Source organism: Apostichopus japonicus, chromosome 8, assembly GCF_037975245.1.
Source record: "Apostichopus japonicus isolate 1M-3 chromosome 8, ASM3797524v1, whole genome shotgun sequence".
In the NCBI taxonomy this organism is placed as follows: Eukaryota; Metazoa; Echinodermata; class Holothuroidea; order Aspidochirotida; family Stichopodidae; genus Apostichopus; species Apostichopus japonicus.
This window is the reverse complement of record NC_092568.1, coordinates 23,690,379-23,702,475: the sequence shown is the minus strand read 5'-3', so window position 1 is coordinate 23,702,475 and position 12,097 is coordinate 23,690,379. Positions and strand designations below refer to the sequence as shown.

The following is a 12,097-nucleotide window of genomic DNA, read 5'->3' as shown; positions in this document are numbered from 1 at the left end:
GAGGAATAACTCTCGTAAAAAATAATTTAACGTGTGGTACTCCCCGAAGGCTTTAAATTTTTATAAGCGCAACGCAGCTTAAAATATTAACGAGGCACCTGAAGGTCATATAGTTCCAAAAATATCAAGTGTTCTCTCTTTAAATTTTCGTTTAAAGGAAGGCCTATAGGATACGCTAAACATGCACACTGAAGCAAGGCCTATAGGGTACGCTAACATGCAGTAACAATGTAGGATGTCTGTAACTTTAAGCATACAGCATGCCTTGCCAGACTTATAGGCTTACTTCATATACAATTCAAATGGAATGTTCCTTGTGTGGCCATGGATGTCGTTCCTCATCACTAAGGTAACTCTTAGTACCGCTTTATTTTGGCAAATGGTTTCAAAGTATTTATTGACTGTTAAACAGCCTTCTGGGATGAAAGAAGCTTCACAAAACTAAACACTTCGAGCCAAGAAACACACTCTACCTCCGTAGGCAATATCGCACAGTTGCGGTTGCCACACGGTCCTCTTCTTCCCTGTTTACTCTTACGTTTTCCTTGACTGTAATTCTTCTGCTGTAATATATGGTCAAAATCATTAGGCTGCGGCCCTGCCATTGAACTTTCTTTGATTTCTTTCGTTTTTGGTTGAGAAATTCTAATGAAATTGTTGTTTACTGCTTGTGCTTTTAGTACAGCGTTTGTAAAGAGAAAGCGCTTCTGCTTGATTGAGTTGTTCCTCTCTGACCTCATCAATATATATTTTAAGCGTATTACGTAATCGATGGCGGCTTACTCATGTAAATTGTGATGAGGCCTTAGGAGCCAATTTTCAAAGCGAGCGAATTCAGTCATACTGCAGGAAGCGGTTAACATAAAAATCGAATATTTGAGGTAACTGAATAATATGAATTGATATGAAATGCATTTGAAACCTGCCTTCGTTATTCCTTTCAAGAAACAGAGTCATAACAGCTGTTTACCAACGTCAATGTTTAGCCCATATACCGTATACTTATATATTAAAGCGGCAGCCACATGTTGATCCTCGTATCTTTCAAATTCTTTCTGACAGATATACTCTAGCTCAAACCAGCGGGATACTCGATTCTCATATATTTTGCCATTATAAAAGCAAGGTTGTAATAGTAACTTTAGTTTTTCCCTCCCGGTATGATGCAGTACTGCCAAGTCACCCGCTTTGGGCGGGTGTCACCCGCATTTTCGGGTCGTCTCCCGCTCACCCGCCCACCTGTCCGAATCTCCCGCATTTTCCAAAAAACTCCCGCATTTTTGAAGAATCTCCCGCACTGTAGGCCCACAGAGTAATTCCTGTGAAAGTTTATCATTGCTAGCGTGAAATTCATTTCATCACACCAAAATGCGAATTATCTCAGAACCGCCAGGATCGGAAATTACTCAAAGCCGATCGTGCTAAATATGCCCGGCTGTTACCTATACGATTCGTGAAAAATAATATAGCGTCCGCAAAATTTCAGAGATTTTGTTTATTTCAAGATATTTTTTCCTCTGGAATGAAAAAAAAAATAGACACAATACAAATATGGAGACAGTATAGATTCAGCTTAGATGACCCGGGAAGTGATGTTTCCGGCCATCTGAGGGGCCGTAAGATCAAAATTTTCTTGTACGCTTCGCGCCAACTCATGGTGGCGCTCCGCTTAGATGGTGTACGTAACCAACAGCACCAGACAATTTTCACCCGCCTAAAAAACATCTGACCTTGGCATCTCTGTATGATGGGACGTTAGTTTCCAACTCTCTCGCACGGCATGTACAACTTGTATATAAATGAACATATGGAATTTATGACAATCAAACGCACATTCTGCTTTCACCATATATCAACCATGCATGATAACGATATTTCCTCCGAGCGACCGCATAAAAGGGCTAATGCACTGCCATTATTTGAAATTCTCACGCAATATCAGTTGACCATGAAAGGAAGGACAAGGTACTTAGACATATATAAATTATCACTTTAGTCATACAAACCTCGTCTAGCAAAACAAAAGAAACAGAATCACACAACAACAACAAAACATGAAATTAAAACATGAAACTCAAGATCACTCTGCTGGACGTGGCCTGCTCTTGGACTTGACTACAGCCGTAACATATATTCCAGATAGGGCCTATAGGTTTCAAGTTCCATCGCGCTTGTACGAGGAGAGTTGGAGCTCAAGCCAACCGTTAGTAACATTAAGTAGTATGTTTATTCTTTGGTTAGCCAGTTGTACATTATCAGCCTAATTAAACACTTCCACGTGATTAGATTGTTACCTATATACAGTAAACCCATGCAACCTTTATTGAATGCAGCACATGATATCACCCAAACTAAGCACGATATTTTTACTCCATGTTTGTATAGTCGTAGCGGGGATCAAAATGGAGTCAGTTTGACATGGGTGCTGCATATATGGTTGTTGGTCGTGTTCAGTTCCGTTCTTACCGAACGCTTACCGTGTTTGATATAGGGGAGGGGAAAGGGCATATAGTTGACTAACCCCCACCACGCTTCCATATGGCATATATATCTTCATCGTTCCATATGCAAAGCTATGTGTTATGCCTATTTATATGAAAAGAAAATGGTTATTCAATGAGGCCTCTACACACACACACACACACACACACACATATATATATATATATATATATATATATATATATATATATATATATATATATATATATATGTTATACTCTCGTTGCAACAGCTTCTATGATATTCCTGTATATGGTCGTATATGAAGTCCACACTCTGACTTCCTTCAGCTCTCTATTTACTCAAGAACTGCATATATACATCGACCTAAGATGTTATCATGTATTTTCAGAAATTTGATTTCAACATTAAACATTAACATATACTACAAGTTCAAATTTAATGGTGACGTGGAGAATGCAGACATGAACGCATTGATTCATCGACTCCGCTATCTTTCATGTTTTAGTTCTTAGTTAAGTTAAGACCTTTGTCTTTCTAAAATTCAACCAGTTTACTGTCTTTGTAAACACCAGTTTGTCATTTATTGTTTCTTTCGGTGATGTATTAGAGATTCGTAGTCGCAAACTCACAGTATGCAGAGAACGAAAATACTAATCAGTTCATAAGAATATATATGTGAATGGTTAACATGGTATACACATGATATCGTAAAACATATCAAACATTTCAACTTGGCGTAAATATCTAAGCAGCAATGTATCCTGTAGAAAATGGAATGGTAGAACTTGGGAAGGAACGTGTTTTGTTCTCTTGATCAATTATTTTAGTGTTGCAATATGCTGTCCACTCTTCAGTACCATATAGCTAGTGACCATGGGTGGACAGGGACGTTACTAGAGGATCTTGTGATTAAGGGGTGTAGAATCATAAAATTCCAATTAGAATAATTTTCCAACCGGGTGGATTCGTAGGGAGGGGTGCCGTACCGCAATTTAGTCAAATTTAAGGTGCTAAATCGAACATCAATTGGCCATATTCAGACAAAGTTAGTTAGTAGTATTTTCAATTTAACTATGGGTTGTACAAGGAAGCAAGATTTTGGTTAATTGTAAGTTCGAATTTCGCTAAATCTTGTAATAATGCATAAGCCTAAAATATTATAAATATATAGCCTAATATTATTGACTCAGGAATCAGTATGATCCTGTCTTAACTTATTTTAAGAGATGTTGCATCTAGATAAAAAATGTCCAACTGTCATGTTTTTCACCACCGGTTTTCCAACTATTGAAGATTCAAGCCGATTAGTGGGGGGGGGGGGGGGAGGGTGAGACGACACACACCGTCACCACACCCCCTGTAGCTACGTCCCTGAGGGTGGGTAAGGATTAATACTGATAGTGTCCTCCGCATAGTGGCGAATTAACCTACGAATAGTCATAGATGATATTCAATACTGCATACGTATGTATATTCATGGTGAGATCACAGTCCAACGGAACGTATCAAGGGCGTAGGAACAGGGGTGGCTGGGGGGCGCCAGCCCCCCCAGTGAAAAATATGGGGGCGGAAGTATCATTCCGCCCCCCCCCCCCCCCCACTCCGCAAGTCAGAAAACCCCTTTTTCATTTCCAAATGAGAAAAAAATCTCATTTGGAGCACCAAATTGCATTTAAGGCCAGGTGAAAATGCAAAATTCTTTACAAAATGGAGTGGGAGTTGAAGTGTGCTATATTGCACCAAATTGCATCTGAGGCCACCTGGAAATGCAAAAAATTCCAAAGGGGAGGGGGACACCCCCTCCCCTTAGACCCCTCCCCCAGGCCGGCCATCAGTCTTCAGCCCCCCCCCCCACTCAAAAGTACCTTCCTACGCCACTGGAACGTATACATTCGAAGTAAGTCATCTTTCTGACATATAGCCTACCTTTCTCTTTTAAACTAGGAGAGAATTTAAAATATCTGAAGTGAAACTACCGCAGTTTCCAGTAGAGTCACCCTTACTCCACACCTCCCTCACGAGGATGAGATTCCTTGATAGAAATTTCAAAGTAACTGCTCTTGCTGACATTGTTTTTCTGTGCAATTTGAAAATCGGTACAAGAGCTACAGGAAATATCTGGAAAAAAAAACCTGCATTTCCTGGGAGCAATTGGCTCATCGAAATTTCTGCTTTCTTAATAACGTTAACTTTTTTGTTCCGATATAAACATTAGAAATGTCGACGTTATAGGTCGAAAGTTTGACTATTTTTTTTCCAAGTATCGACTAGTTTATTCAAAGTTTATCTCAAAGGTTTCACAATTTTATTTCATAATATCAACATTTCGACTGTAGGCCTATACCCAAAATCACGAATTTCCAAACCACAATAAGCGGTGGTGGGAGGCCCGGGGTAAAGTGCATTACCGTAACCCCACCCAGCCACGGTCCAAGTCGGGGTCCAACTTCCTACGTAGGCTACGTCAGCTGTAGATCATTTATAAAAATAAAAAAAGCCCTGCAGCTTAGAGACCAATCGCTTTTAAAATACATTCCACGCAATATTAAGCAGGGTGTGCCATCATTCGTACAGTTTAAAAGACGTCGACCTCTTATCGATTAAGATATTTCCACAGAAATTTCCCAGAAATTAATTCTACGGTTTTTTCGCATTAAAGGCATTGAAGACTCGCCCCAAACCGCGTGCGGCCATCTGAAAAAGTTAACTTGCTGTTGCTTGCAATTGACGTTTTGTTCGTGTCGCTACAAAATGCAGACAGTAATGAAACGTGATACCTTGTTATCTTTAGCTGGACCTGAGATGTCCATCGCTGTATCGTTTATACACTGTGCTGTGTGTATTGATCGCAGCTGTATGTACTGACTGTATACTAGTGTCTAATTACCGACGGTAGCAAGCCGTGTGTGTATTTTCTGGGATCGATGGTGGTTTCTAACACTTCTGTTACACCTCATTCGAAATTAGGTCAGATTACCGGCATTAGACGTTTCTTTTTGCGCGAGTCTTCACACCCTTTAAAGACAATGACGTAAATGCACAATTTGACAGCATATGGTAGGGTTAGGATACATAATTACCTAAAATAAGGAATTATCTTGACATAATAAGTAAACTGTGGCATTTCAATGTTTTAAGTACGCCAAGTTATGTGCTACAGATATGCGGCTGTGCTTGTTTAGACATGTACCGTAAATGTCAAAGTTCGACTAGGTCGTTGGGGATCGCATGGTCGATCGACGTTCGTCGTGTCAAACACAAACATTTCTTTTACTCGTATTGCTAGAAATATTGACATGTTTCATCAGATAAAAACTGCTTTATTTCAAGGTACTATTTGAAACTCTTTTTCGTAGTAGACATTCAAAATTTACCCTCAGAAAGAAGTTTTGCTAGGCAAACTTAACTAAGTAAGGCTTTAATTAAAGCTAGTCAGTACTAAGTTAGTAGCCTAATAGTAGTAGTTCTAAGTTAGGCATAACGTTAGGCCTAGTATTTAGTAAGCTAAGTAAGTTACGCTCATCGGCGTATACATTAACCATATTAAATTCGATGGTAGCGCTTAGAGCACTGTACAGTTTCTAGTAAGACATACCTAATTAAATAAGAATTAGCCGGATTCCTTTAGCTAAGGATCCTAGGCCACTAGGTTAGGCCTACACACTACACAGTAAGCATTGACTAACTGTAGTGTTACTGTTACCAGTGTCACTGTTACTGTTAGCCTAGGCAAATTGTTACTGTTAGGATGTAACAATACCAGGTAGGCCTACCCAGACTATTCTGTGTAGGCTGTGGCCTATGCCTAGTAAGTCAGTCAGTAGACCTCTTTCTGTTTAACTTACTACCCTAGTACTTAATTACTACATTCGTATAAAAAAAGATAACCTAAAGTTAGTGTCGCACTAACGAATACACGATGTTTGGGTAGCGGAATCATGTGAACGAATTTAAACCAGCTCTGAACTAGTGAGTAGTGGGTAACTGTGAAGTTGGAAGTTCTATGTTAGTGACACTGGAACTAAATCAACCACATACAGACTTTAAATTTGCCACTGCCTTTCATTGAACGCAGTCCTTTTAACATTACGGTACAAAGAACAGCATAACAGCAAGTACAAATATATTCACACTTTAGTCGGATGTAACGGCTATAGTACATATACTTTTTACTGGTCTTACTTGATCAGTTTACGGTTATGATTACTTTTGTTATTAAAGTGTAATCCATTGACTACTGTGAGCCAAATTTGCGTGACACGGGGATCTGACACGGGAAACTGTTGACAGTTTCGTGTAACACTTATTGTTGTAACACACTTATTATTGTGTTACACAGATCACACTGACGCTAAGTAAATTGGTCATCCGGTTTTCATATTGAAAATGACGCTTGCATTAGCTTACTTATTTATTACTTTGATTTCTAAATGTCGCGAGAAGAATATAGATATGTGAACAAATCGTGTAGTTCAGGATTTTCTCAAACCATTGCATGAACGGAATCATCATTCTGTACATAGCGCACATATTTTTCGGTTAACAAAGCTTCAACTTAATGCCCCAAGATGAAGATTGTGCTATATTTAATGATCTGACTAGCCTTGATCTGTCAGCCATGAATGTGAACTGTAATTGTTACCACTAACAATACAGAGTACGCTTAAGTTCTCTGCTCTACGAATGGGAGGCCAAGCAGGGGGGGGGGGGGGGTAGGAAGCTTCCAAAAAGAGGGGCACTTTCTCATTCCACAACCACCACTCGTTATGCTATAAACCAATACACATCGGTCATATCATTTAAATATATATGATGTGTTAGTATACTATCAATATCTATCTATATCTAGCAACCTACATATGTACTTCTGTCGATCCATAATTTAGAACTTTCCAAAACAATTCCTCCTGTGTTCATTCCTTGAACAAAAGTCATTAGCAACCTTGGTTAAATCCAAGTCATCGGGCCTGTGTCGTTTGAAATGTTGCAACATACCAGGATTAAACTGATGGACCAGGTGTAGTGTAGAACAATATGCTAGTAGATTGAGGTGCAACATTGATTTTTTATTTATTGAGATCGTTCATTGTTAACCGTGCTACAAAATGATATGGGATGAAATTTTAAAAATAGCATGTACAGACTTAATATAAATAATTAAAATAAAATATTAAAATTAACCAAGGCTTAAGATATCCAAAAGACAGTTCTTCATTAAAGGGGCACATTTCATTTGCCAGTAGGGCACATTTGCTATTTTGGAAAAAAGGTGGATGCACGTGCCCCCAGTTCCCCCCCCCCCCCCCGGCTCCTACCCCTGAGGCCAAGTATGTGAAATTGAAAGAATTCAGAGCTTCCCATGCGTGACAGTATCAAATATGAGGATATTATCTGAGACACTGTTGTCTGGGAACGGTCAATGAATCCAGGGACTGTCCTCGGGAATTGGGAACGTGTAGTCATCTGAACTAATGTCCCAAGATGAAGCCAGCATTTTGCCAAACTCGCCTCATCACTGGCGGTTTGCGTTTTGCCCAGTTTTGGGGTCAATATGTGCAATCATGCTCCCTCTCTCGTCTACTAACTTATTAATGAACTTTATAACGAAACAAACCACACAACAGCGCCGCTGTTCAGGCTTGAGTAATGTTTAACGTCTACAAACCGAAACTTGGGACCATTAGTACTACCGAGACGTTTCGTTGGTGCAGGCTTCGCGAATTATAAGCATATTAAGTTAGTGGGCAAGCAGCAAAATCCGCGAAGGTGTGTGTGTAGTCTCACTCACGGTAAGCAGCAAGTCAGATCAGCCTTGAGTTTAAGACAGTTGCGCGTGATTAACATCTTCAATTTGTTGATGGAAATGTTGCGTTTGAGACGGAGGGTTTCATTCATACTCGTAGAAAAGAATATAGTATGGAGCATTAACTGCAGTGGTCGGAACTTATTGTGGTAGCTGAATCCGTGTACATTTCGATACAAGAATCTGATCACGAACACGGTCGGGAAAGAAAAGTAAGACATTTTCATTTTCCAAATGCTCAAGAACGGTTTTGTTGTAGGCCTACGGCTACGATTTTACCTTTATAATAGGAATGCTAAGGTATTGCAGACATACTAGCACAATATCTTTTTCATTCATTCATTTAATTTATTTCCAGCAAATAATGCTTTATGTACAGAATTATTATAGACAAAGTGCAGTGTACGTATACACAAATAGTTAGGCTATTATTTACATGCCACAGTTAATTTTTGGCAAAATATTTTTATTTTAAATATTTTGATAATGACAAAAAACTTAAAAGGTAGTGATCTCTTCTTGAACCTGGCTAGTTTTGGATGAAATAAAGTCGCCCAGATGTTCTCTTTTTTGCAAACAAATATTTCTATAAAATATGATATCGTACTTTGGAAGAAAACATGACAGTTAAGTTTTTTTACAAGGTATTAAGATATTAAAATTAAGATAGTTATCATATTTATTGAGCTTGTAAAGGAAGGACGAGAAGGCTAATTCTCTACTGCAAATAACATTAACCAACATTTGTTGTATTGGAGGTCTTATGTTGTTATGTCGTCCACGCGAGGGGCCTAATGGGGTAACGGTGGACCCTGCCGTTTGAGAATTTGAGTAAAATATAGGGTGCTTGGATGCAAATGGTGCTATCTTTCGTATGAGCGCCTTTTATTGCAAATCCCCCCTCAGGCTAAAGAACTAGCCTACAAGTGGTTGTGACTCTGATAGACCACGGAGGTCTGTTTTTACCTCCATGGATAGACAAATGCCCGTGTATCCGAAAAATGGCAATCACAAAGCACAATCGAATATCTAGAGGGCATAAATGGCAATGCAACAACATTCTTCCCCAGTATTTCCAAAATTGGGTTATTCTGCCAGCAAAGCAAGTTTCAACAGGCCTACTCCTAGGGACATGGGTTAGACATACCCATTCCCAACGAGTTAATGAGACTTTGGAAAGTACAATAGTGTCAGTCAGCTTTGGCCCGAGGAGGCTAATTGTATCGAGGTGGAAGTTAGCAAAATGTCGACTTATACACATGTTAAAGTCCACAATTGACTAACCTTGATTGTATCATAACATGGTATCGTTGACCAAACAAGACAATTAGTACACAAGCAGTGTAAAGAATTTAGTAAGGTTTCACGAGCTAGTACGGTACATACATGCCATGACTGTAGTTAAATACAGCGGTTTGCGGTTAAGCATCTTCAAGCAAACCAAGAGACCGTGTAAAATCGAACTTAAAATACAAATAGCTAGCAAGGCATTATTTCTGAACAGCAGTGCTTCAAGTTCTAAAAATTTAACAAATCCCCAACTGAAATTTGAACTTGTAATGACGTGGAAATATCCAGAACAGTGACAAAACCTCCCGCTTTATATGCGGACACCCCATAGAAATTGACCCAGGAAGAATGCTGACATAGTGTATCGCCGTGTGTTTAAAGCAGTGCAGTGAAGCCTTGAAAAGTGAGGGCGCTCTGCGTTGTATGGCAAAATGCCAGATCATTTTTACGTCTTCCTACATACATTAATTGTGCATTCGACTTTGAAATTGAAGTTTATTTTACCCGTTTTTTCGAAAGAGTACGTGTACTTTCCACAACAGAGACATGGCGACCAGAGTGGTCAACTTTGAAAACTTTTTTATTCGCCTCTAATGACTCGAGCAAGTGGAGTGTTCTATGCAACTTTCATTGTCTGTAAAGTGTCATTTCCGGTATCTGAGATGCACATGGCAAACATTTTTCTTGCTTGTATTATTTTAGTGCTCCACTCAGATAGTGTCATAGTCGTCCCTGGGAAATCCTGTGAAAAAGCAACCCCCCCCCCCTCCTCCCTTCTCACACACACCAACTTTGTGTAATACTTCATTAGTTTTCGCATGCAGTTCTCAGTTTGATGTTGATGTTGCAAAGTGGGTAGTAGTTTATGCAGGAGAACAGATCCCACCTATTAAGTGAGAGTGAAACAAAATTTGACGCATTTCTACATTAGTTACTGTCATCATAGGATGAGATGTTAGCACGAGTAATGGCTTGAATGTGTCCTTTTGCATACCAAGCTTTGTCCGAACATGGTTAGTGAATATCATTAGGCCTTAAAATCATAGTTGAGTCAATTTAGGCAAATAGACTTTAAAGTTATTGTCTAGAACATACCTAGCTAGGCTGAGTAGGCTTTGGCCTACCTCAAAGTTACAGTGCTGGAAATATGGAGGATGTGTTTGAATATTTGTACAATTCTAGACTGAAATATTCTAGGCTTAAGTTTAATACCTAGGCCTCCTAACTCAGACCAAGTGCAAGGCTACGTACTTAGGCCTAAATTAAGCTAAGCCTTTTTTTTTACAGTATTGAATTGTTGGGATAAGCCCATGACATCATAAAAGGCATCCCATGTTATTCTGGCATGTGGATCTATCGTTAGTGATACAGTTTTAAGTAAAATTAGGGGGTGATAAGTTTTGTTATTAGGCTTTAGTCATATCGCATCCGAAAGGACAGCCGTAGCCGGTCTAGGGCCTAGGCTAACTATATCCAGGGTCCAGTGTATAACAATACAGCAGTTGAGCAGACACAAGTAAAGTAATTATATTCCTATGCAATTACTTAAACTATCGCTTCATAAGAATGGCCTGTGAAACTGCAGTCCACTGCCCATTTTTGACCATTTTGCCACCCAAATGCGGCACACGATAACACCATTTCGAGTGATTTTTGTCAACTTCATTACTTTAGTTATGTCAAAGTAAGACGTAGTGTTTGTATTACGCTCCGTTACTTTCTTTCCGTACAAGCAAAGCGCCAACAGTTGGGTGAGTGGCTCCAGTATATGTCGCATGACATCATTCTCCCTGCTTTAATTTTTATGGGACGCCCTAACTAACTAGACCATGAACTCTGATTGAACAACTGTTGTTTGGATTCGTCGCTTTCATTATTGAACATAAACCTCTGCGATGCGATGGTATAGTGTCCCCTTGTATTGGCGATCACCTTGCACCTGTTATACAGGAATGCAATGGTCATATGTTCCCATACATCACCTCTTTATTACTTGCCCCGCAGATTAAACAAAATCATGGCGCTATTACGGAAAAGCTCCATGATATGATCAATTCTTTCATGGTTTTATATCTCGCTAACATTTTCTTGAATCCTTTGCAGGTGAAAAGTTAGTGTGCACGCTTGAACAATGCCAACTTAGAAATCTTTGAGATAGGCTCTAATTGGGCAGTACCTGTCATCTGATCACGGAGGAACGTACATAGCTCTGATTGAGTCCCCGGGTCACTTGTGTCAAGAATACACTAATAAACGCTGTGAAATTGATTTTATGAAGTTGATAACTTTGCAGGGTAGGGTATGGGCTCGCGAGGACGGCTCGGAAGACGAATTGGGCTCGTGATCGAAAAAAGGTTGAAAACCAAGGGTGTAGAGTAACCTATAAGCCGCATGTACTGAGTCAACCCTTCTCCAAAACGTTAAATGGAACACATGCAAGTACTGCTGAGTTAACCTATTGTCAAGTTTGGGCTATGCATCCCACTGTTAACAAAGTAATACATATCATGTCGGCCTAAATCATACCATGAGCATGCA

At 39.5% G+C, this 12,097-nt stretch overlaps 1 protein-coding gene across 3 annotated transcripts in view; it reads left to right on the top strand.

Annotated features, from left to right (window-relative positions):
• Window positions 1–12,097, top strand: part of LOC139971143 (creatine transporter-like) — a 76,581-nt gene that overhangs the window by 3,304 nt on the left and 61,180 nt on the right. The window contains exon 1 of one of the 3 annotated variants that reach the window (XM_071977363.1): window positions 5,702–5,796. The exons of 1 other annotated variant lie outside the window; for it this stretch is intronic. The gene's annotated coding sequence lies outside the window, so the exon portion shown is untranslated. Of the gene's footprint in view, window positions 1–5,701; window positions 5,797–8,181; window positions 8,482–12,097 lie in introns of those variants that run through there. One more of the 3 variants, XM_071977362.1, reaches the window with a different exon arrangement.